Source organism: Globicephala melas, chromosome 18 (assembly GCF_963455315.2).
Source record: "Globicephala melas chromosome 18, mGloMel1.2, whole genome shotgun sequence".
NCBI lineage: Eukaryota > Metazoa > Chordata > Mammalia > Artiodactyla > Delphinidae > Globicephala > Globicephala melas.
The window spans coordinates 66727109-66752741 of NC_083331.1; the positions used below are offsets into that span (position 1 = coordinate 66727109).

A 25633-nucleotide genomic window follows, 5' to 3' on the forward strand; every position below is an offset into this window, starting at 1 on the left:
AAGTGCAGTTTGTAACTGTGTTAGGAGCAAAGTTAACTGGTCCACGTGGGGACTGAACCCCAAACCAAGGCCTCATTCCAGCTGTGCCTGAGCCGTGGAGACAGCCGGTACCCAGACAATTAGCTTTGCAGGAAGACTCTCTCTTCAAGTGGGTCCTTACTGACCAAAACCACCTTTTGAAGCAAACAAAACAAGGTCATATTGGTTTTCTTCCTTGAAATGGAGTCGTTTTCCTCAGCTTCCTCCAATATAAGATTTAATAATGAGCTAGTTTCAGAGGTTCATCACACGGTGGTAAAAAGCAAGAAATCAGCCCGTATGTTCTTCATTCAGCTTGCCGACAGCTGCAGCTATTTTCAGTCGTCTACAGACAAGGGCGAGGGCAGGGACACTCTTCTTACGTTTACGGAGCTTATCCGCCAGAGAAGGATGTTCGCACAATGTTTTTCGTCCCGGAAGGTGCCAGCCATTGTGACCGCTCTGCGAATGAATGAATGCTCTTCCTTGAGTGGTCTTCCCTAATGAAGACGGACCCTGCCCTGGGTAAGTCTGGAATCCTCCAGCGCGAGATAAAAATGAGAGCTGGTGCCCGGCTGTAAAGTCCCGGTGGCCTCTGATGTTTACACAGGCCTCTCCTAGTGGATGGAAAATATGATTTTGCTATTTACCAAAGGAAGGAAAGTAACTACAGTTTTTTTAGCAGGGGGAAGTTCCAGATTTTTGTGGCACTTAGAAGTTATACAGTTCGGGGGTGGGGGAGCTTTTTTAAAAAAAAGAATACAAAAATATATTGCTTTTGCAAATTTTACAAAAATTGATGAGCAAGGGAACACACCACTACGGGCCTCGGAAGAAGCTCATGCTAATAAGGAAACCTGAAGCTTAAGCTCTATTTGCTTTCGAGTGAATCCACCCCTGCTTTTGAGGACCCACCCTGTGTTCCCTCATTGACCGCTCCCAACAATCTTGTGAGGTACGTGTTCTTACCTCACAGGTGTCCAGAATGCTAAAGAAAAGTAACCACTTTTTTCCTTCTTTATATTTTTTTGTAGTATTTGAATTTTCTGTATAATATGTATTTTGTTATCATAAACAGTGAAATCATTTTCATTTCGGAAAAATATGAGAAAGAAAAAAACATGCCCTCAGCCTTTGTGTATTGGGTTTAATGCTATTTCACCAGCATGCCCCAGAAAGCCTGATGTTCCGTATGTCTTCAGTAATATTTGTCATATATCCAAGCCCAGACTAAGTTTGCTTGGAGGTTCACATTATTTGCATACCCAGGTTGTCAGTATCAGGCAAGGGGAAAGGGCAGACCGCCTCATGGATGCCAGGTCTGCAGCCAACAAAGACCATGATCCCAGGGAAATCAGGAAGGCTCTTTGCCCCCAAATTCTCAACCCCATCTCCTTCACCATCATCACCCCTGCAAAAAGAAGCCCTTGTTCTTATGTCTCTTAAGGGTTGATATTCCTTTAATAACAGGTAGCATTATTCTGTCTCAGAATTAAGGCTTTATCATGCCTCTGGGATTGTGACATGAATCCCTCCCCTTACCGCTGCTGACTCCTAAGAACGGTTTTGGGAGAAGGTGCTGTTCTAAGGGTGCAGAGTGGGCTCTGCAGAACTGACTTCCAGGGAAAAGAGGGCACCATCTCCACCAGAATCAATAAAATCTGATGTGCTGTGGAGAGGAAAGAGGTAATAAGTTCTCAAGATACTGGGCTGGGAATCTCTGTTGTCTACCTATGTCTGTGTCCATCAGGAGGATTTTAAACCTTCCTCACGTAGTGTTTGCACACACCTGTTCTGATCGCTTATTCACTGCACTGGTGAAGAAGGGACTTCCCCACCCTGCATAGTGTGTGACTGCTGAACACACAACGCCAACCCTGGACAGATGAGACGGACCGCAGTTTATTAGTCACACAGTCACAGCCCAGGATAGGAGGGCACCACACGCCATGCGGGACCACACAGGGATTGTACTTGGGAGCTGAGGGAGGCCGACTTTGCAGTCACAAGAGGGTGAGGTGCCCCTTGGTTCCCACAGGAGAATGTGATTGGCTTGTTTGAATAAAGGGAGGAGCTTGTTTGAATAAAGGGATGTGATTGGCTTCTTGGATAAAGGGAGGCTTTCCCACTGGGTTGGGGGCGTATCCCGCAAGAGAAGAACTTATGATCCAGCCTTTGGGGCCCCGTGAGTCTCGAAGATACCAAGGCAGCATATGGAATTTCAGGCCTTACAATGCAATAGCTTGTTAAATTTATTCCTGAGTATTTTCTCTTATTTTTTACTGTCATAAATGGGCTTTTTCTCCACCATTATATTCTGTAACTAAACAATATTTTTAAAAAGTTAATACAGGCAGCAGAGTGAGGCTGGTGCCACTCAGAGACATGAAGACAAGAAAGCCTCAATTTTACAACTGAAACATCAGGGAAGATATTTACAGAGCAATTTAGGACCAAGCATTACCATCTGAGGTCAGTTACCCCGTCAAGCTATTGTGCTTTGAGAGTAGAAAAGCAACATCTGTAAATCCTCAAGAACAGAAAAGGCCACCATTAAAAACCATTCATTTCAAGGACCATTAAAAATGGACAGTTTAATTTGCATCTCAAAGAAAAGAGAAAAGGACATTTGTCCCTATGACTAATGAGGAAAATTTGACGGTGCAGATTATTATCTTTTGTCTTAATGGAAAATACAATATGTAACAATAAGGTATTAAAAAAGGGACTAAAAAGGTTTTAAAGCAACGATATTAATGATTTAACAAAAGATAGAAGACAGTGAAACTAAGTGTTCCTCAAAAGGAACTTCAAGCTATTTTTTTAAGTCCATAAATAGCAAGAGTAATGTTTCATTCATTTCTTTATTCAACAACCATTTACTGAGCGCCTACTATGAGCCAGGATCCATTCAGAAGCTGGCATTCAGAGGTGAAGGTTGCAATCCTGGCCCTCAAATCACCCTCAGGCTTACAAAGGAAGATGGCCAAGCAAACAAGGTTGTACCAGGTGCCACAGGGCACTATTCAAGCTACATAAGGAGGAGAGGAAGGGGCACCTGCCCCAGACTAAGAAAGAAAAGGCTTCTCAGCAGAGGGGACACCTAACCCTAAATTTCTAGAGTAGAGAGGAGTTATCCAGGCAAATTAAGAGGGAAATTCCAGGCAGAGGGAAGAGAATCTACAGTTAGGGACATAAAATATGAAGCAGGTGTGGCTGCAGCTTACAGCAGAGGAGGGTGTACCTGGGCAGGTAGGCAGGGTTTGGATAAGAAGTTTCTTGTATTCCACGTGAAGAATCTGAATCTAGTTCTGAAGGCAATGGGGAGTGTTGAAGGATCTTAAGGAGGAGAGTAATAGGATCAGACACACAGTTTTGGAAAACAACTCTGGCTTCATTGAGAGGAACAGACTGTAGGCCAGGAGGGCGATTAGGAAGATAAGGTGGCAATCCAGCAGGAAAACTCTGAGGGCCTGGAGGCAGTGGGCTTAGAAGAGAGAAAATGAGATACCTATGAGATATATTAAGGAGAGAGAATCAGCAGGTCATCGACTGGACTTGAAAGGGGGGCGGCGCGGCAGGTAAGGCTGTCCCCAAGCTCCTGACTTGGATGGCGGGGCTTTTAAGCCGCAAAGAAGATGGTGAGTTCTATTTGTCATGTGCTGAATTTAGAAAGATCAGAAGCACTAAAAAGTTCATTAGGCCGAAAGTTCTCCAATTTTATGTGTATGAGAATCACCTGGCGACCTTGTTCAGCTGCAGATTCTGTTTCTGTAAGTCTGCGATGGTACCCGAGATTCTTTTTTTTTTTTTTTTTTTTTGCGGCTTGAAACAGAAATTTATTCTCTTCCAGTTCTGGGGGCTAGACATCCACAATGCAAGTGTTGACATAGCAGTGCTCCTTCTGAAGGCTCTAGGGAAGAATCCCCACCCTGCACGTTGCTAGCTTCCGGTGGTTGCAGGCAATCCTTGGCGTTGCTAGGCTTGCGGCTGCACCACTCGAGTCTCTGCCATCATCTTCACATAGAGACACACAGGGAGAGAGCTGTATCCAAATTTCTTTAGTCTTATAAGGATACCAATCATTGGATTAGGACCCATTCTCAACCCAGTTTGACTTCATCTTAATTAAGATGAATCAAGGGACCCTATTTCCAAATAAGGCCACATTCACAGGTTCCCAGTGGACGTGAGTTTTAAGGAAACATTATCCAAGCCAGTACAAGGCCTCTCGCAGCCAGTTTTGCCCTCCTGAAGGAAGCCAGCCTGAGGATGAAGTTAGCACAAGGAGCCATACAGAGTCAAGGTGATCTCAAAGTAAATGACCTCATTAACCTCTGGAGAAAACCGCCTAAAGTTTATTTTACTTTGGATAATTTAAGCCAGGAAATTTCTCTTTTTATTTAAGTCACTTTGTGTTGAATTTTCTTTTGAGAGTTTCAAAAAGACTTCTGAGAACTTGATACGAATTTTGTTGAGAGACGGGCAAAGGTCATGCTATATAACAGGGAATGGCAGGAGGAAAAAATCACGAGGATAAAATGAAAGGAGTGTTGGAGTGAAGGTTTAGTACCCGAGATCCTGACAGGCTCCCAGGTGATGCTGGACCACGAGCCACACTTAAGAGGAGCAAGGATTTCCACTATGAGGCCGATTCGATAATTATGTCTTGATCTCACACGAAAGAAATAAGGAAATACCTATTTTAGAATATCTGAAATTTAACAACACAAATACAATGAGGTTAAGAATAAACTCAAAGATGGATGACTTCTGGAGAAATGCTTTGTCAAGTGCGCAGGGTAGGAGGTGAGACCAGAAGCACCAGGTAAGAGACAGCCCGACACAGGCTTTGAAGACGATAGGAAAGGGAGCAAGAGAACAGCGTGCTGGGAGGAAGGCCACCTGGTCCGCCCCCGTGCCCGCCACCCGGTGAGCAGGCTAGTGGTCTTGGTGGGCCGGGAGGGGACGTGGGGCGTGTGCGCATGTAGTGGGTTTGGGCGGGCTGTGGGCTCGAGGCATCGCGGGGTTCTGCATCCAGGCAGGCAGTGCAGGGCCAAATGCCGAGCCAGCCACAAGGACGAAGTGGACAGAGGGCCAGCTGACATCGGGTTACAGAAGAAGTAAAACACACGATGAAATGTAGTGCCGCCTGACAGGTACAACGTGGTCCAATGCCTTTCAAAAGGAAGAACCACCGACTGAATTTAAAAACCGAATCCAAGGATTTGATGGATTTGGGATGATGTCCAAAGACTCACTTAAAGAAAAAATGGCCAATTAAAATGAACGCCTGTGCCGACGGAAGAAAGGCAGTTTGAATAATGAGCTCTGACCAAACAGACTTCAGGCAAAAGCCAGAGGAAATAGCCACGTTGGCACATTAAAGTGATATAGGCACAGAAAGTAATGAAGACACAGCGACGTTCATCGGGTGCCACACACTTCCGAACAACATAATATGTAAATGAAAAGGTGACAGTTACCCAAGAAGAAATAAATACATGAAACCCTATGAGGGTTCCATAGTGCCTTGCTTCAGAATATGGCCGATCACATACACGAAAGAATGGCTCTAAAAAATCATAGCTGAACAGCATCATTAATAAGGTAGGATTAACAGTTTCAGAAGAAAAATTAGAGAATCCACCTTTTAAAAATGTATGAGTCTCTCACACTCCGAATAACTATATATTAGATAGAGAAGTTTCAAGTAAGTAAAAAGAATGTACAGACGGCACATGTGTTGATAAAATTAGAAATATAATAGCAAACACTTGGATGGTGTTTATTATGTGACAGGCATTGTTCCGTGTGTGTGTGTGTGTATGCGTATGCGTGTGTTTACAAATATTAACTTAATTTTCATTAAATGAAATCTTATAAAGTAGGTTTCATTATTATCCTCATTTTACAGATGAGAAAACTGGAGAGAAGTTAAGTAACTGGCCAAAGGCCTTACTAGGACGTGACAGTCACTCCACTGTAGACACACAGGTAGCTGCCCAGCTTACAATTCTTTATTCTGTGACCCCCATGACCCTCTGGGGCCATGTCTGTGCTGTTCTTCCCACTAGACCTGGAAGTAGACCCGTGACCCTCAATGAGCCAATCAGACTTTCTCTTCCAGCTACTTAAACCTGATGCAGAGAGATCCGGAGGTTTGACTTGATTTCCCAGCTGACCCCAGTAAAGCAAGGTTGCGGGGGGCCCTAGAGGCTGCAGGCCCGGCTGGGCTGCCAGGCACCTGCATCTGAGAGCTGGCTGTTCATCTCTTTACTATTAAGAGCTGTCCCAGGATCCTTCTAGTACTTTCTGCCTTTGCATAAGTTACCCAGCAAGCAGAAGAGCCTTACTGAGTACACCACAGCATTTAAAAACACACCCCACAATAGCATTGAAGTCACAGAGAAAATTCACAAAAATTAATACCATCATATTTTAAAAACAGAAACTCTGCCCACCAAAATTCATGAGTGCAAAATGTTATTTAGAAGAAAATGCATTTCTCTAAATATATTGATAAGAAGGCAAACGGAAGATGTGAAATAGATCTCATAAGGGATTTAGAAAAGGAACAAAGTAATTAAGCATTGCTCAACAGAATAGCACTGAACAAACGAAAAACTCAAAAAAAAAAAAAGGAACTTCCCTGGTGGCCCAGTGGTTAAGGACCTGCCTGCCAATGCAGGGGACACGGGTTCGAGCCCTGGTCCGGGAGGATCCCACATGCCGCAGAGCAACTAAGCCCGTGCGCCACAACTACCAAGCCTGAGTGCCACAACTATTGAAGCCCGTGAGCCTACAGCCCGTGCCCTGTAACAAGAGAAGCCACCGCAGTGAGAAGCCCACGTACAGCAGCAAAGACCCAATGCAGCCAAAAATAAATAAATAAAATTTAAAAAAAAGAAAAACTTAAAACAAACCAATGACTATTTCTCACTATTATTTCTAACCAAAATAATAAACCATTGAATCAACTTTAAAAAGATTTGGGAGAGGCAGAAGAAAATTAAGAAAGTTCGAAAGCTATTAATTCTACAGGAGGAGGGAATTGGCAGTAAAATAGGACCAGCCCTATGTAATATAAATTCACGGGCTTAGTTGTGGTTATAGGCTTAAATTACACATTTATTAAATCTGTGTATGGCTCAGCCACTCTATCTTTGCCTCGTACCAGCTAATCTCTTTGGTTTTCTTTTTCTTTTTTTTTTAAGTGCCGGATTAAAGACACCTGCCAGGAGTTACAAATCAGAATGCTCCAGCCTGAGAGGATGGCAACAGCTCGGCAAGGGGTCAGAGCCAGGCGCCTGGAGCGTCTGCAGGACACAGGAGCTTCCCTCAGGGTCCTCCGAGGTGAGTGGGCACTTAGGTTAGTGGCCTTACCACAGCCCATACCCCCGTCCTGAGCCGTCCACAGGGACCCTCGCTGCTGCTCCCTTGTGAGGTGAAGTCTGCACCCCATTCTCCATATTCGAATTCCGCCACCATTCCCTTGGTGCTGGTACTCCTGGGGTGTCTGCTAAATGCAGAAATCCCCAAACCACCACCCTGGCCCCGGCTTAGGGGAACCTGAAAGCACCTCACCCTCCCTTCTGCCTCTCCCAAACCTTTCATTCCAGCCCATCACCTCCCAAAGCCAAGGGCTTTCACAGCCAAAAACGGAGGTGGGGATTCTCCTCTGGGCGCCGGATGCTTCTGCTTTTGGCTCAGCACGCCCCAAACCATTAATGAACTGAAGCAATGAGAGGCAGGCTCTTGCTTCCTTGGAAGAGTGAGGAGAGAAAATACAGCAGCAAGAGACAGGCACAAATTAAAATCTATCCTGACACGGCCCCAGTGGCTTCTGGGGAGGATTCCTAGGCTCCTTGAGTGAGAACTGGCTGTGGTTTGAGCCTGTGGGTTCTGGCTTCTTTGGGCCTCCACCAAAGAGTATGTGGAAAGAAGGGAGAGGATGAGGCCACAGAGAGAGGTGCTGAAGCCTTGACAGCATGGCTGCTGTTCTCGCAGGATCTCTGTAAGAGGGAAAATACAATTTTAAGAGGCTAGGAAATATCATCGTACCTGTAGAAAGAGAAACCTATTTTTTCTATTTTCTGAAGAAAATGAGTATATTCCAAAGAATGTCAGTGTAACAGCTAACCGTAACAATAGCTAAAGATCTAGAGCTCTATGGATTTTCTCTGAGCATATTATTTTTGAAATTGTTAGGAAGAAATTATTGCCAAAAAACAGTTACTAAAATACAGTCAGTCATTCATAAGTCTTATTCCTGGAGATCTGCCCAATGTTTTAGATATTTGTTATGAAACACCCGTTCCTGGGATTCATCAGATTAATAATCCAAGACAGTCAGATTTCATGGCTTTTGGAATTGCAAAATATAGAAACACTTTAGGATCTAAAAATATATCTCAAAATGTGCAGTTATAAAGCATTGTGAGCGCTGTGCTAATTTAGTTAGACTAAGAAATTATCTGGAAGGAATAACACACCAGCTAGCTGATACATTAATATTTAGTAATTTATAACCATAATTACTATAATAAAATGATGATAATAACAAAAAATATTTTCTAATAGCCAGTAGACTAAGTGCTAACTCATGGCCTGTCCTTCTCTAAGCACTGGATAGGTATTAACATATTAAATCCTCACAAAAAGGGAGGTCTTTTTATTTAACTAATTAAAAAAATTGTTTTTCAGCTTTACTCAGGTTTAATTGACACACAAAATTGTAAGATATTTAAAGTGTACATATTGTGATTTTTAATACGATTTTTAAAGGTTACTTTCCATTTACAGTTATTACTGTATTCATGTAAATGGGATCATACGCTATGTGGCCTTCTGTGTCTGGCTTCTTTGACTTAGCACAGTGTTTACAAGTTTCATCCCTGTTGCAGCATGTGTCAGTACTTCTTTCCTCTTTATGGTAGAATAATATTCCATTATGTGGATATACCACATTTTACTTATTCATTCCTCAGTTGATTCCTCGGTTGATAGACATGTTGATATTTTCAATTGATTTTTTTAATAATAATTTTTTAAAAGTCAGGATTATTGAGGAATAATTGACATACGGTAAATTCACCCTATTTAGTTTTGTGAGTTTTGACAAATATATATCGTTCTGGAACTACCACCACCTAAAGAAGCCCCCCTGTGCTCAGTACCCTCCCCCATCCCCAGTCCCTGGCAACCACTGACCTGTTCTCTGTTCCTAGAGTTTGCTTTTTCCAGAATGTCCTATAAATGAACTCATACATTATGTAGCCTCTTGAGACTGGCTACTTTCACTTAGGCTAATGCTTTTGAAAAACTTGACCAGTTGTCCTCAGTCCTAGGTATTTTCTTTTTTTTTTTTAATTTTATTTATTATATTATTTATTTATTTATTTTTGGCTGTGTTGGGTCTTCGTTTCTGTGCGACGGCTTTCTCTAGTTGCGGCGAGCGGGGGCCACTCCTCATCGCGGTATGCGGGCCTCTCACTATCGTGGCCTCTCTTGTTGCAGAGCACAGGCTCCAGACGCGCAGGCTCAGTAGTTGTGGCACATGGGCTCAGTAGTTGTGGCTCACAGGCTCTAGAGTGCAGGCTCAGTAGTTGTGGCACACGGGCTTCAGTAGTTGTGGCTCACAGGCTCTAGAGCGCACGCTCAGTAGCTGTGGCACACGGGCTTAGTTGCTCCGCGGCATGTGGGATCTTCCCAGACCAGGACTCGAACCCATGTCCCCTGCATTGGCAGGTGGATTCTCAACCACTGCGCCACTGGGGAAGCTTGTCCTAGGTATTTTCTGACATCCCTTTAGTAATGTTATAAAAAACCCTGTCTCCCATCTCCTTGTTACCCTACTTGAGGATTTCTGGGCTCAGTACCCTCTGAGACCCTTCCCAGTATTATTAGCATGTTATAACTCACAATGTATGACTCATAAAGCCCACTGCAGTTTGCTCACTGACTGGTGTGCAAATACTGATAAGAAAAGTGTTTCCAAACTGAAGTCCAAGTAACCCAAGGGAAATAAAACCTGATATGTGAGAGTGACGTGTCCATTCTGCTTGTCTGTTCATAAACTCCTCTATCTTTTTCTATTTTTTACAGTTTTGCTTTCAGTTAGCTTTAATTTTACTTAAAGTGATGCATGAACAGCGTTCCGTGTGCAGATGAATAGAACTATTGAGCTTGTTATGAAAAACAATAGTCCCCCCAAGCCCACGATCAACTTCTCACTCTCCAGGGGCCACTGTTTTAGTTCTTTAACTGATTATTTTTATTTTTATTCATCTCTTTACGTAACACACTTACATTGATATTTCTTTTTCAACCGCAAGCAGTACCTATTGACTTCCTGCTGTGGAATATGAGGATTTAACCCTTTCTTACTCACACCCCTGTGCCCCTATCCTCCGAATATAGCAATAGAATAATTTGCATTAGAACAATATTCAGTGTTACATTCCTAGGACTATGTAAATGCCATTGACACATGAGCTATATAATATATTCTGATTATTTTCCTTTTCTATACATTTTTCTTGTTTTAACTAGAGTTAATAATGATCATTTTTTAATATCCTGAGTTTTCTATATTCTTATTCCCAAACTCTCCCCAGTTTATATATATCTTCTCTTATCATTTCTGTATGCATTAGGTTTCTTTCTTTCTCTCGTCCCCTCTCCCTGCCTCTTTCTTTCCTTCCTTCTTCCCTTCCCTTCCTTCCCTTTTAAAAGAAATCTCACAAAGAGACTTCTAACATGCTCCCAAAGAGACTGGTTGATCTCTGAACCAGCTGTACAAGTTGCCATCTTAAGATTTCTTTTCACCATCATGCTGAGAATTCCCTCATTTTTCTCTTGTGTTGGAACGCCATGTTTTACTATTTTTGGGTTAACTATTGTTTTAGTAGAATGTATCTCTCAGTAGCTACCTGGAAGGTAAATGCTTTTGAGAGCTAAAAATGTCTCGATTCTGTCCTCCTACTTGGCTGGTATGAGGGTAGATATCATCTTGCCCTAGAATTCTGATGGTATTTCTTCATGATCTCAAACTTCCAGTGCGGCTACTCCTGAGAAGTCTGCTCTTTTGATCCTTGATCCTTTATATGAAACTTCCTCTCCCTCCAGGAAGCTCTTAGGATCTTCTCCTGGTCCCAGTGTTCTGAAATTTCAGGATGATGTATCTTAGTGTGGGTCCTGAGCACTGGAGGCTTATTTTTCTTTCCTGAGGTATACTTTATTTAAAATACACTCATTTAGAATGCACAGTTAAGTGTGTTTTGACGATTATGTACACCATGTAATCATTGCACATCAAGATAGAGAACACATTCCCACCACTCAAAAAAATTCTTTAATCCCTCCACGGCAAGACACAGACAACCACTGATCTGTGTTCTATAAATACAGACTGGTTTTGCCTATTGCAGAACCTGGTATAAATGGATTCGTGTAGCATGTGTTCCTTTATGTCTCGCTGCTTTGACTGGGCACACTGTTTCTGAGACTCAGACAGGTTGCTGTGTTTGGGTACCTGTAATTCAGTCCTTTTTTCTGCTCATCAGGATTCCGTTGTATGGCTGTTATCACAGTTTGTTTCACTGGACGATGATACTTAGGTTGTTTCCAGTTTGGGGCTATTATGAATAATGCTGCTATGAATATTCATACACAAGTCTTTTTGCGGACATGTTTTAATTATTTTGGGAAATTCTAAATGGTTTTCCAACATAACTGTACCATTTTCTATTGTGATTAATGGTAAAGTTTAAAAGCTGACCCACAAATGTCTTTTTGATCTGCTCTGTGCCTGATACTATCATCATTGGGCTGGTTAAAAAAAAAAAAGGCCTGTGGTATAAAGAGCGTTGTTGAGAAGAATTTCCTCCCCATTTTTCTACTGGCAAAACTGGAAACGCTTTGCCCATTTTAAAAAGTTTTGACAAAGCCCCATTAATGTACCTCTCCCTCACTCCCCCATCTCCATAGATACCTAGGTGCTGACAGCCTTCATACTAACCCACTTTATTTATTTAATTTTAAAAATTTATTTATTTATTTTTGGCTGCGTCGGGTCTTCGTTGCTGCACACTGGCTTTCTGTAGTTGCGGCAAGCAGGGGCTACTCTTCGTTGCAGTGCGCGGGCTTCTCACTGCAGTGGCTTCTCTTGTTGCGGAGCATGGGTTCTAGGCGTGTGGGCTTCAGTAGTTGTGGCACGTGGGCTCAGTAGTTATGGCTCGTGGGCTATAGAGCACAGGCTCAGTAGTTGTGGCACGCAGGCTCAGTAGTTGTGGCGCACGGGCTTAGTTGCTCCGCAGCATGTGAGATCTTCCCAGACAAGGGATTGAACCCATGTCCCCTGCATTGGCAGACAGATTCTTAACCACTGCGCTACCTGGGAAGTCCCTGTTCTTCTGTATAATTGCTCATGTTTAGGGATTAGAAAGGCAATCTGATTAAATGGGCCTCTGCCTAAAGGACTGGTAACCCCTTCAATGTCAATCTGAAGACTTCGATTCTTCAGTTCTGGGATATCTTCTTGGGTTACTTCTTTGGTGATTTTTCTCACCTCTATTTTTTTCTGTTTTCTCTTTTCAGAATTTCCATGACTTGGCTGTTGAGAATCCTGCACTGGTCCTCTGTTTCTTATCTTCATTTTCTACATCTTTGTCTTTTTTGCTGTGCTTTCTGGGAGATTCCCTCAAATTTATCTGTCAGATTTCCTCTTTAGTTTTGTGTGTGCTCTTCTACTTTTAATTTTCAAGACCTCTTTTGTGCTCTGTAATTTTTTTAAAAAATAGCATCATTTCTTTGTTGATTGATGATTCAGTATCTTATAAATTTCTAGGGATTGTAATGATAGTCTCTCTACCTCTCTCTCTCTCCTCCTCTCCCCACAGTGTCTGTTCTCCCCAGGATGCTTTGCTTTCTGTTTGTTCATTTTCTGGCCACTCTCTTCTACACTGGAGTCTTTCCTCCAGTAGCCGGGGCGTTGGCTCACTGATCATAGGGGCCCCGTAGGACTAACTGAATGCTCTGTGTACGTGGCTTGTCTTATCTACAGTTGGCATCAGGGTGGGGGAGGGGCGTGGCTTGGTTTACATCAGGTATCTATGTGAGCATCTCTCTTGGTGAGATCAGATTCCTCTGAGGACTTTATGATCTCCTGCTGGGAGGGTAGAATGATTCCTGCCAGGGTTGGGGAGCCAGATTCAGGGCTCAGGAGAAAGTGGCTAAAGTTATAATATTCTACATGTGACCCTCCACTTCATTCCTCTGCTGGTGATCTGGTAACCCTGTCCTCACCTCTGCCCGGCATTCCACAGCCCAGAGGCAAACCGAAGGGAACTGGGGACTTCACTGCTTCTTGAGCACTTTCCTAATTATCCAGGTTCACCTCCTCTAGGTGAAACTGACAATTGATGGAGGAGTCTCTGAGGGTTTTTGGGTTGTTTCTCAGCTTTCTCCACTGCTGGCTTATGAAACAGAACTCTTGGTTCTAGCAAATCAGTTTGCTTTATTCTTTCCAGCTTCCAAAATTGTGTGTTTGTTGGTTTTACCTTCTTCATTCTCTTTGTCCTGATTGTTTACTCCTTAGTTAAAGACAAATTCCTTTACTGGGGATTTAGGGAGTTGGGGAGATTAATGAGTATATTCAACACACCATTTTGTTTGGAAGTTTGAAATCGTTCCATGCTTTGCCCAGAACTGTGAAATAAAAACAATTAGAAAAAACAACCGTTTCGCAACCCTTCCCCATTCTTGCACTTTTCCTTCACCTCATATTTTGCTCTTGTTGTGTGGAAGTTGGGAGCAAAGATGTTTTGCGCTGGAGACCAATAAACCAGAAATACTGCTCTGTCTCCAGGTAAGAGCAGTTTTCAGTGTCCCCTGCACTGTTGGGAGATGCCAAGCAGTCAGGGATGGTGTCGTTCACAGAGGACGCCTAAGCTTGGTAACAAATGCCCGGTGTAACCAGAAACGGACGTCATTCATTGTGTGTTTTCTCTGTAGGCATTAAAGACCTAATGCCTAATGCCCCGATAGCTCTTGGTCAGGAGATCAGCAGTTTTCCTGAAGTGATATTATTTTTTACACAGATTCGGTTCTCACAGATCAGAGTTGCGTTTATTTTAATTGAGGCAACAACAAAATAGCTCAAAGGATGAGACGTTATAAAAATCACAGCCAGAGAGGACAGAAGCACCTTGAAAAAGTGGGCTTGGGAAGGTTTTAGGAGATCCTCACTCACTGTAGAGGACACGAGTGGTTGAGTATTGATAAATTAGGTGGGTGACTAGTAACATAAGAGTTTAGTAAGCAATTTTCCTCTACTTTACATAGGTTTAACATTTTTTATAGTAAAAAAATTTTTAAGGGAGGGAAATAAGAATGCCTCATCCTCGTAGACTGCCTCCCTGTCAGCTGCCTGAAATTATTCAGATAAAATTGGTCCCCAACACCCCCTCACACTGACCAAAAATATGTAGTCAGTCCAAGGTAAGTTTTCTGTGTGGCAAGGCTCACTTCCCTGCTGTTTCATACTTGCTCACGTACACACACACACACACGCACACCCCTCCCCCAGCTGCAGTAGGGGTGTCCTTTGGGGAGGGGACAGCGCTGGAGCACCACGGAAAGCCTACTAGAAGGGCAGTCAGGAAGGATGCCTTCTAAGACCTTTGGCAAGTCGCACGTTCCTGGGCCTCGGTTTCTGCATCTGAAAGGTGGAGATACTTCCATGATTACTGAGGCCCCTCCTGGGAGCAGCTCTCCATGCTCCTGTCTGTGGCCGAGTAACCTGCTGGTGACGTGACCTTGGTCTTGTGAACACCTTGCTCTTCACAGCTGGCCCCAGATGGGAACGCATTGTTTGACATCAGCCTGAAGAAGTGGGTAGAGAATGTTCCAGAGCTGGTGAGCGGGGCCGAGAGGGCGTCATGAAGGGATGCCACCCCCTCCGGTGAGTTTGTGGTTGCCCATGAGGTAGGGATGATCTTTTGAAAAGACCATCACCAGGAATCAAGAAAGCGCCTTAAGTGTCTTGAAGCCCCCGTGTCACACAGGTCTGTTCATCCAGTCTACATACCATCTCATCACTGATTTCTTTTTCGTAGGAAGGAGGTTATGATCACAGGTCATCCTCCAGAGAGCAGTTAGAAAGGTGTATTTTGTACTTACTGGTAGCTGAGTCTGTGGCCCCATGTAATGTGAATTTGAGTGGTGGACACCATACCCAGTAATTCTTTGAGAACTTACCCTCTAGATCCACTGGCACGTGGGGTGAAGGGTCCACATGCAGGAAGTTTTGGTGCAAGTCGGTAACAGCAAAATCTTGGTTATGGAACAGACTTCTGTCCTGGGAGGATGGTAAATAGCACGGGGCCCAGCCACACGGTGGGCATCGTCCCTGTGAAGGGGCCGGGGTCCCTTAGCGCTGATACATTAGGTGAGTTGAGATGTGCTCCTATTTATGTAGGTACAGGGACTCATACATAATGATAAAAATATCTGGCGTTTACAAGAGCTTGAAATATGCCAGGCTCAGTTCCAAGCACTCTATATGCATTAATTCATTTAATCCTCCAACAACCCTATGAGGTGGATTCTGTTATTGTCCCCTTTTTACAAGTGAGAAACCTGAACTTGGTCAATGGTGCACAGTTAGTGGTTGAGCTGGGGTTCAAACCCAGGCAGCCTGATGCCAGAGAAGTGCACTTCACCAGTGAGGAGTGTGCATGTGTGTGTGCGTGCACACACACACAGAACGTTTCTGGAATGGGATAAGTGTCAGTGTTTGTCTCTGGGGAGGGAGGGTTTTAAGGGGTAGGTGTCTTAGGTGAAAGCAAATATTTATTATTGAGCACCTTTTGTGTTATTATATATTCTTTTTTTTCAAATTACAAAAATGTTAGTCCATGTTTACAAATCGTGGTATGAAGAATGACAAAACAGGAAGAGTAAAGTATCATATCTGTGACTCTACTATGTGGAATTTTTTTTTGTCCCTCACTCTCCTAGTCGGCCTGACATTGACCTTAAATCCTTGTGAAAATGGCTTTTAGCGGCATTTAATGACACCTTTTTGAAGCTATAGCATTGGACTAGCTTTTGTACATATTTATGGTGGATAAGATAATCCCCCTCTAATGGCAATTGCATTTAGTTCTATAAACCAGTTATTAAACCCAGTTTATCACTGGAAAGAAAGATTTTTAGTATTTACTTGTACGTGGCTTACCACTTACACATAGTAAGTGCACAAGTTGCTTTTTTGTCTGTGATGGGACACGGTAGAAATCCCCAAATGTGACCAACCAACCTTGCAATTCTCAGGACTGTGGTTTTGATCAATCACAGATGAGTCGGTCCTGACTCCTGTATTTTGTAGGAGAAATTCATTATGTGGCTTATATCCTCCCTAGAGAAAGTTCTAAGTTATTTCCAAAGTGAACTGCTGAATCGTGACAGTTTAGACCGTCGAAAAATGTTTCAAATTGACCACGGAACCAGAAAGTTTCTTGGGGATTCATGGAATCAGATTGTGATAAAGGACCTCAAGACGTCTACCAGTGTAGTCATTCCCAAATCTAACTGGTCACCGGAACCATCTGGGGGGTCTTTTGTTGTTGTGATTGTTAATCCAGATTGCTGAGTCCTCCCTAGAAATTCAGTAGCTATGGAGTGAGACCCAAGAATCAGCAATCCATCACGGTTGATTTTTCGGTGTTCAGCCAGGTTTGGGAATCACTGGTTTAGTTTAACCCCACTCTGTTTACTAATATAGGTATTTATTTATTTATTTAGGCTGTGCTGGGTCTTCATTGTGGCGTGTGGGCTTCTCTAGTTGTGGCACATGTACTCTAGAACACTCGAGCTCAGTAGTTGCGGCGCACAGGCTTAGTTGCGGGATTTTAGTTCCCTGACCAGGGATTGAACCCGGGCCCCCTGCCTTGGGAGCACGGAGTCTTAACCACTGAACCACCAGGGAAGTCCCATTCATGTAGTTTTGACTCATCTAATCATGTTTTAGTGGAATAGCTGGTTAGCCAATGAATAACAAAATGCCCTACAACACGTTTATAGATCCATCCTGCTGCATTTATATGGACTGTATGAATTACAATACATAGAACAATATGTGGTAGAGAACACATGGCTTTAGCACTTCAGAGTTCAAGGCATTAACAGATACTGTAACAGAGGCAGTATAGCATAGCGGTCAAGAATACAGCTTCTGGAGTCAGGCTGCTCAGCTTCTGAAGATCAGAACATGCCACCCCAAAACATGCCTCTTGGCATAAGGATTATTTTGAGCTGAAGGCAACTGAGATTCAGGAAGAGTTCCCTGTCCTCCCTTACCTGGCTAAAAGCAGGGCATAAATTTCCCTTTGTGAAGATGTTGCCCACATACCAGAAAAGAAGAGCAACTCCTATCACCGGGGAGAGGAAGTTGATACCAAGACATGTTTGCATAAACAGACCTTACTAAAAAATAACCCTTATTTTCCATTAGTTCTCCCATATATTTCCTAGTCCCCTTGATTTATCATCCCTCAAAGCCAAAACCCCCTTTCCTTTCTTAAAATAATATATTAGCCCCTGAGTCTAACTACTTCTTTGAACTTTGCTTCTTTATTGTGAACTCATGTGCATGTAAATATTATTGAAATTGCTTTTTCTCTTGTTAATCTGTCTTTTGTTAGTTTAATTCACAGGCCCCTAGCACATGAACATAAGAGGGTAGAGGAAAAATTTCTCCTCCCAACACTTCAAATCTTAGTTCTACAACTCCCTGTCTATGTGACCATGGACTCATTTTCCTTTTTTAATTCTCTCTGTGCCTCATTTTCTTCATCTAAACAGTTAATAATAGTACTATCATAGGATTGTAAAGTTCAAATGAGTAAATGCTTTTAAGCCCTAAGATCAGAGTCTCGTACTTAATAGTTATTTGGCAGATATTAACTGTTATTTTGTGTTCTTTACAAGGTATTATTACAGCAATTTTACAATTATGAAAGTTGAAGTTTGGAGAGTATAAATTACTTGTCCCAGGTCAGATGAAAAACAGAGGAAACTCAAGCCCAGCTCTTCTGACTCCAGATTTCATACTCTCTAGTTTTTAAGTATTTATTTAACATTGTAGCATTGTCTATAACTTGATTCTTGCCAAGAGAATTTGGGGCAATGATTTAATATTGACTGACCAGAGGACTCTAGAAATATAAGAAAAAATGGAAAGGTATAAAACAGCAGAGAGGGCTTCCCTGGTGGCGCAGTGGTTGAGAGTCCGCCTGCCGATGCAGGGGACACGGGTTCGTGCCCCGGTCCGGGGGGATCCCACATGCCGCGGAGCGGCTGGGCCCGTGAGACATGGCCGCTGAGCCTGCGCGTCCGGAGCCTGTGCTCCGCGACGGGAGAGGTCATAGCAGTGAGAGGCCACAACAGGGAGAGGCCCGCGAACCGCAAAACAAACAAAAAGCAGCAGAGAGAACTCACTTCAAAAACAGCTATTGATACCAAATAGGAGAAGCTTTAAACAACAATAAGTAAATGATATGGAAGGATAACTACCGGTATGAAACTGAATTAGGTAAGTGAGATTACAACAAAAATAAAAAATCAGGTATGCTTTTGCCAAATCTGCTATGAATGAGGGTAATACAAAGAGCAGACAAGAGGGGAAGCTCCATTTCGTGGTTACTGCTCCCCAGGCATCATTCACATCACTCGAGACTATGCAGAGACTATTACCATGTTCCTGTGAAGATACAGCCTGCTTAGGTCAATACAACAGATTTCAGTGGGGATGAAATTGAATAGATGTCCAACTAGTACTATTGGTCATATGGAAACAAAAAATTGTAAACCCCATATTCATTCATTCAAATGTGGCAAGAGATTGTAACTGAAGCCAGAAACTACAGGTCCTAGTTGGCAGTTTAATTTTTTCTATTAAAAGTGTGGGAGCAGCAGATACAGCTGCCGTTAGTCTCTTTATAGACAAGAAAAGTTACCAAATATTTACAAACCTGTTCCCATAAAGCTTAAGCTAAATCTATATTTATTCTGAATCTTGTTATCTTAACATTGTTTTCTAAATTTCTTGTTAAGAGTAATGAAGGACTTTCATATAAATTAAGAGGTTATTTTTAGTAGGTCTAAGGAATATTCGCTTGTAATTTAGAATCTAAATATTTGTTATATGAAACCTGTTTTGTTAGAATTTTCGATGGAGAAAACTATTCTCCTCAAGTTTATAACTATGATTGGAGCGGGGTTTGATTTTTACCTACCACATTTGTAATAATTTACTAGGTCTTCACTAATCTATCTTTTATTTAACTAAAGGTCTGTGTAAACTCTCTTACGTTTAGCAACAAAGCTAAAGAGTCTACTACCTGTAAAATTCTGTGGTTCTTTTCTTTAGAAATAAAAAATAAAGGGCCTCTAATTGAGTAAAAATCTTGACATGTGCATCAGTGGCTCTTCAGAGATGACTTGGGAGTCTCCGCCCAAATACAAAATGCCTATGTTTGGGTACTGAAATCAACCACCCAAAAGAGGGAGGAGCGAAACTTAGATCACTGGAGTAGGGTTGATTGTGAGCTAGTTACAAGCCAATAAGGTGATGAGGCTGCTAGAAACCCAGTGCAGCCTCCAGCTGGCTCACTCCTCGAGTAGAGACAGATGAAGGAGATAATGACTTGCTCTACTTTTCATCACAGCTGAATTGTAAGTTAAGCCCCAAGAACCCTAGTCTGAGAGGAGCCGGGAGAGTCAGAATGTGGCCGTCAGTGGCAGCCATGGGCGTATAGAGCTGGGATCGCCCTTCAAGAGGAAGTTGCCCTTCAGCAGCAGGGAATGTAGGTAACTGGGGGCGTCCAGCTGCATCACCTTCAGGCTCTACTTAGCTTTCGGATGAAGCCACACTGTGTCCAGGCAGCCCCCCGCTGCCCACGCCTTGGCTCTGAGGGAGTTATAAAGGCCTGGCCATTTCTGCCCAGTGCAGGACTCCTCTCCTGGGTGGTCATGGAACTCCTAGCTGAGTTGAGCAAGACGCTGAGGCCTGCAGCACAGTCCAGGCTCTCCTCACCCAATCCCGCTTCCTTCCTCCCCTCCTTCCCTCAGGTGTCAGATTAGCATCATGCTTTTAAGGCTTTCCCTGCCTAATCTCATTTCTCCCCCTTTATCTCCTACAGGGTTTCCTCCCACCCCATCCCCCAAGAGATTGCTTGCACTCCTAACTCCATCTCAGCTTCTGCTTCCTGAAAAAGCCAAAATGAAGGACTAGATCCATAGTTCTTAATACTGTATCCCTCTAATTGCTCTATCAAAGAACTAGGTTACAGCAGGGCAGAAACTGAAATTCTATTTCTTTCCAAGAAGGATGTTTAAATGTTGGCCGCCTCCTTTTTAACTTTGATAGTTGATGTAAAAACCCAGGGTCTCACCCTGCTGCCTTTGTGTACCAGCAATGGGGTGTACATCTCTGGCAAGTGTCCTGATGTGATCTCTTCAGACACTCTGTAGCTTTCAAGTTCTTTGGTTCTGGGGATCATTGAGCATTGCCACATAAAAGTGGGAGCCGATTTCATCTGGGTTGCTCTAACAAGTAGAAATAAAAGTAGTTATGGGGAAGAGGATTTCACTTCACATAGAAAAGAAGCTTTTAACAACCAGAGGAGCCCAAAATGGAAGGGATTGCCCCTAGAAATTGTAGGTTCCTGGATTAGTTTGCTTGGCTCAAACAACAGAAATATTTTTTCTATTTTCTTTCTTTTTCTTCATTTTCTATATTTAATGTTTTTATTTTTTTTTCTTGGAGTATAGTTGATTTACAATGTGTTAGTTTCAGGTGTACAGCAAAGTGATTCAGTTATACATATACAATACATATATCTATTCTTTTTCAAATTCTTTTCCCACTTCGTTATTACAGAACATTGAGAAGAGTTCCCTGTGTTATATAAATAGTAGGTCCTTGTTGGTTATCTATTTTATACATAGTAGTGTGTATATCTTAATCCCAAACTCCTAATTTATCCCTCCTCACCCCTCTTTTCCCTTTGGAAACCATAAGTTTGTTTTCAAAGTCTGTGAGTCTGTTTCTGTTTTGTAAATAGGTTCATTTGTATTATTTTTTTAGATTCCACATATAAGTGATATCATATGATATTTGTCTTTGTCGGACTTAACTTCACTTAGTATAATAATCCCTAGGTCCATGCATGTTGCTGCAAATGACATTATTCCATTCTTTTTCATGGCCAAGTAATATTCCATTGTATATATGTACCTCATCTTCTTTATCCACTCATCTGTTGATGGACATTTACATTGTTTCCATGTATTGGCTATAGTAAATAGTGCTGCGGTGAACATTGGGGTGCATGTATCTTTTCCAGTTATGATCAAACAATAGAAATTTATCTTTTCACAGTTCTGGAGGCTAGAAGTTCAAGATCAAAGTGGCCAGCAGGTTTGGTCTATTCTGAAGCCTCTCTCTTTGGCTTGCAGATGGCCACCTTCTCGCTGTGTCCTCACATGGTCTTTCCTCTGTGCCTGTGCATGTCTGTGTCCAAATTTCTTCTTCTTATAAAGATACCAGTCATGTCATATCAGATTAGAGCCCACCCACCCTAAGGACCTCATTTTAACTTAATTACCCCTTTAAAGATCTTATTTCCAAGTACACTTACATTCTGCGGTACCAGGGGTGAGGGCTTCAACATATAAATTTGCAGGGGGACACAGTTTAGCCCATTACAGCTGCCTCAGTGGGAATAACCATCACAGTCCTAGTGTCACCGTCAGAAAGTTGCAGGCTGGCTTCCTCCTTGAGTGTGTCTCAGCATGCAGGGGGTGCCACTAGCCCTCCAGGTATGGGGCCCGATTTTGATTAACATGCACATCTTACATGGGGTTTCCCTGGAAACAGACCCTCAGGCAAGAATTCAAGTGCAAGTTGTTTATTGGAGGTGGTTCCAGGAAACATGGGTCAGGCAAGGAGTATGAAAATGAGGCGGGAAAGAGAAGGAAGCCAATAAAGGGTGATATTTTTTTAAACAAATTATCACCATAGGCAACCGGGACCCATGTCTGCTGGGGGCGCTATAGATACACCTCAAGGCGGTAGAGAGCTGGAGCCTTGTGCTCTGGCTCCACCCGTGAGGGCTGCTCCCTCGACCATGCACCCGCTGGCCCTTCCACCCTGCCCCATGCAGGCAGGGCAAGTTGCCCGAGCCAGAAAGAGCCACTCAATAAAGAGCTGCAGGTGCTGACAGGTGGAAGTCAGGCCAGCGTTCTCAAACATCGTTCCAGCCAAGGAGATATGCGCATGGCACTGACCCTTCTCCCACAGGGGAAAATTGATTTGAGCCACGACCGAAGTGATTTATAGCAGACAGAGTGTGCAGTAGAGCAAATCACCATTTGGTCTAGAATGGACATTACCTGTCAGGTGTAGGAGGTGAGAAGGAGAGCCCACAGCATAAAAAGATGATTTGTTTCTTGGAACACGCAAGAACTTTCCTTCATGAGTGTGAAGGCGAGTTCCGTCAAGGCTGTTCTACTCAAACTATCCTATTAAAAATCCATTACTCTATCAAAGAGCAGTCAAGTAAATAGTGAAATCCCAGGGAGTGTCACCTAACCCCTTAAAGGAGGTGGCAAAAAATGGTGGTGTTCAGAGGTGTACTTTCATGTTAAATAGAATGATGTAGAACTGTATTCGTTTCTTTTTTTCTTTTTTTAGTAATTTTTTAATAGATTTATTTATTTTTGGCTGTGTTGGGTCTTCATTGCTGCGCGCAGGCTTTCTCTAGTTGCAGCGAGCAGGGGCTATTCTTCGTTGCGGTGCACGGGCTTCTCATTGCAGTGGCTTCTCTTGTTGCAGAGCATGGGCTCTAGGCGCACGGGCTTCAGTAGTTGTGGCTTGTGGGCTCAGTAGTTGTGGCGCACGGGCTTAGTTGCTCCGTGGCATGTGGGATCCTCCCGGACCAGGGCTGAAAACTGTGTCCCCTGCATTGGCAGGTGGACTCCCCACCACTGCGCCACCAGGGAAGTCCCAGAACTGTATTCTTTTACATATATATATATATTTATTTATTTATTTATTTATTTATTTATTTATTTATTTATTTTTGGCTGCATTCTGTCTTCGTTGCTGCTTGCGGGCTTTCTCTAGTTGTGGAGAGCAGGGGCTACTCTTCGTTGTGGTGTGCGGGCTTCTCACTGCAGTGGCTTCTCGTTGCAGAGCACAGGCTCTAGGCGCACAGGCTTCAGTAGTTGTGGCTCGTGGGCTCTAGAGCGCAGGCTCAGTAGTTGTGGTTCACAGGCTTAGTTGCTCCGCGGCATGTGGGATCTTCCCGGACCAGGGCTCAATCCCGTGTCCCCTGCATTGGCAGGCGGATTCTTAACCACTGCGCCACCAGGGAAGCCCCAGAACTGTGTTCTTGATATATGATGTACTGTTCAGTGCAAAAGAGAAAGCGAGGTGCATAACAATGGGAATAGCATAGCATCATGTGTGAAAAAAGTGTATATCTATGGTCATGTTTATTTATACATGGGTTATCTCTAGAAAGTTCCCAAGTCATTGGCAGCAGTGGTTGGGGAGGTGTGCTGAATTGAATTGGGGCTCACTCCATCTCCATCCCACCCATATTTTAACGAGCTGCCCTGAATGGTAGAGGCTGGAAAGGCAGATACTACATTCCCAGGCTCCTTTGCAACTAGGATTCTGAAAGTATAGTGCCCTTGGTTGGATATGCTCATACATGATTTGGGAAACAGAAGTGAGGCATAGGGCATCTCCCTGCTACTGTTTTCAGCTGGTAAGCAAGGTCATGGGATGTGATCAGCTGAATCCACGTCCCAGTGTCAGGGCCTTTTTAAGGATGCTGAGAGGCAGCTGTGGTGATGGTGGCCACAGTGGACTCTGGGTCACGGCCATGCTGGCTGCTCTGAACTTTTTTTTTTTTTTTTTTTTTTTTTGCAGTACACGGGCCTCTCACTTTTGTGGCCTCTCCCGTTGCGGAGCACAGGATCCGGACCCGCAGGCTCAGCGGCCATGGCTCACGGGCCCAGCCGCTCCACGGCATGTGGGATCCTCCCGGACCGGGGCACGAACCCGTGTCCCCTGCATTGGCAGGCGGACTCTCAACCACTGCGCCACCAGGGAAGCCTGCTCCATACCTTTCTGAACTGTCTGAATTACTGCATATAAACCCTATTTTAAAAGTCTATTAAAAGTTATTAAGCATACTCAAAAAGGAAAAGAACATCTAAAGAGAAGACAAATAAAACAGCATAAGTTTTCTTCTGTGATGTGTCCTAGAGGTGCGTGTGGTCTGGGATTGGGGAGGTACGTGGTGAGCACCTCATCCCCAGACATCAGGGCCCTTCTCTCTTAGTCGTTCTATTTCTGCTCTCTCCCATCTGTGATGTATTGTAATTATCACCGCTTTTGTGCCCACCATTGAAGTTTCCAGTATGGGTATCTGCACCTCTCTCCCCTTCTTTTTTTTTTACATCTTTATTGGAGTATAATTGCTTTACAATGGTGTGTTAGTTTCTGCTTTACAACAAAGTGAATCAGTTATACATATACATATGTTCCCATATCTCTTCCCTCTTGCATCTCCCTCCCTCCCACCTTCCCTATCCCACCCCTCCAGGCAGTCACAAAGCACCGAGCTGATCTCCCTGTGCTATGTGGCTGCTTCCCACTAGCTATCTACCTTACGTTTGGTAGTGTATATATGTCCATGCCTCCCTCTCGCTTTGTCACAGCTTACCCTTCCCCCTCCCCATATCCTCAAGTCCATTCTCTAGTAGGTCTGTGTATTTATTCCTGTCTTATCCCTAGGTTCTTCATGACATTTCTCCCCTTCTTTTCTCTAAACTTTTCTTTGATCTTTTCTTCTCAGAATTCTGATTCCTTCCCCTCCCCCAACAATTTTCATCTTTTTGCAGAAGGGCTGACCTTCTACATTTATAATCGGTCAATCAGGGAACTCCTTTGCTCTCCTGGGATAAACTGATCAGTTACTGTCCAGCAGGGAAAGTCCTGGGTCTTCAGCATTTCAGGGTTGTGTTTGTTTATTGGCTTGTTGGTGTTGTCTGCAATCACCCAGGATGAATTCAGAAGAGTCAAATATAACCAACTATATATCTATATCTTTATCTATGGTATTGCTTTATGGGAAACAGCTCTAAAGCCTTGACTTCATGTAAGTATATTGGATCCCAAATGAATATGAATCCATTGAGATCATGGTGGTGGACCATGATACAAGATGAAGAGGAATTTCAAGCTACAAAATATTTACTCTGGAAGATAGTAACAATCTAATCAGGAGACATCTGCTCTGAGTCTCACCATAATGTGAATGGAGTTGCCCTCAGAAATATCCACTGCTCTTTGCTCTAACTCTGTGCTTCCCAAGCAACCTCCTTGTTACTCATCTGGCTTCCCAAGAACCATGATGCCTGGGAATGAGAACCCAAGTTGGATGACTATGCCTTCCCACAGGCATGAGCAAAGCAATTTAAATAAGTCTATGTATCATCAGAAATTAGTGAATTGACATTCTGGTTTATATAT

General features: G+C 43.3%; 1 long non-coding RNA gene across 1 annotated transcript; it reads left to right on the top strand.

Moving 5' to 3' along the window:
• The first annotated feature begins 363 nt into the window (after nucleotides 1-363).
• On the top strand, nucleotides 364-12794 carry LOC132593818 (uncharacterized). Its single transcript, XR_009559693.1, has 3 exons — nucleotides 364-543; nucleotides 7236-7374; nucleotides 12619-12794. It is a non-coding gene; the product is annotated as an uncharacterized lncRNA (long non-coding RNA).
• The last annotated feature ends 12839 nt before the right edge of the window (nucleotides 12795-25633 follow it).